We start from the raw sequence: 1,318 nt of genomic DNA, 5'->3' as shown, positions 1-1,318 counted from the left end.
AAAAAGAAATTAATGTAGTTTAGAAAAAAGAAGATTGACAAGGAAAGTTGCATGCCATAAGGGCGAGAAATCGCACTCACCTAGCGTGCATTCGCGTTGTTTGAGATAATCCAACGCTGTGCTGCCGGTAATTTTATAAGCACAACCCCAGGTGATGCCCTGCAATAAAGAAAAAAACAAAAGAGAAATTTAAATAAATTTATTACCAATTGCATTTAAAGATATTTTTGATATTTGTACTAGCTGAGCTTTATTTTTATAGAAATTGAACATGCTTTATTTAATGCCGAAGAAAAGACTGTTTGTATGTACATATGTATGTATGTATGTATGTATGTACATCCATTTATTTTTTAACGTGCTACAGCCATCTGAGCATGTTCTACACTACATCATCTCAATGCGCCTATAAGCAAACTATAGTGTATACACATTGCGCGTGTTTTTCATTCACAATTAATTCGTCTAATAATTCGTAGATGCTTTTTCATAAAGTGGTTTGTTAAATACATTTAAGTGTGCAACGTTGGTTGGAGTCGGCGCTAGCCGTTCGAGTCTTCCATGCTTGTTTCTCGGGGTCACACACGAGTTCATGGTAACTCTTTAATTAACCCTGGGGAAAGTCCCCGGGCCTAGGGTAGAAAGTACCAAGGCGTAAAAAGGCTCAAATGAATTTTGTGCTTCGCCTATATTCCGAGGAAATCCGCCAGACGCCATAAACAAAGAGAGTGATCGAGTTTTCGTGCGTTCGGTGTCCACGGAAACGTGCCAGAGTTTGATATTAGACATTTACAAGTTTGAGTTCTCTCACATTTGTTGTGTTTGGGCTCTTGGACGGAATGGGGCTTACATTGGGAAATTTGGACGCGTGCCAGCAAAAGATCTCCTTTTTTTAGTTTTTGCTGCTGTTTTTTTTGCTAGCACGTGGCCGTGAAATTTGTGTGTACAAACATACATAAGATACATACATATCAGAGCTGTAAAACTGTGAAATCATATGAAATTAAAAATCATCAATTTTATGTTATTATGTTTTCATTGAATTTTTCCTTGTTGGGGAATGTGGCTTATAATTTTCCAATTCTACATTCACTCAAAGTAGATACGATTGCACACATTAACATATTCAAAGAAAGATTGAAAAAACTGAATGACGAAACATTAACTTTTAACACTGAATAAGCATTCAGATGAATGCAGCTTTTGCTATGTGTGCACACATTCATTCAGTACCAATCAATCGATATAAATATTCTAAATACACAAAACCCACTGAAAAATACGCAAGGTTGAATTTTATTGAACAGATTTCAAAATT

The sequence above is a fragment of the Rhagoletis pomonella genome, unplaced genomic scaffold, assembly GCF_013731165.1.
Source record: "Rhagoletis pomonella isolate Grant_MI unplaced genomic scaffold, Rhpom_1.0 Rhpom_scaffold_00004, whole genome shotgun sequence".
Lineage (NCBI taxonomy): Eukaryota > Metazoa > Arthropoda > Insecta > Diptera > Tephritidae > Rhagoletis > Rhagoletis pomonella.
This window is presented reverse-complemented; position numbering follows the sequence as displayed.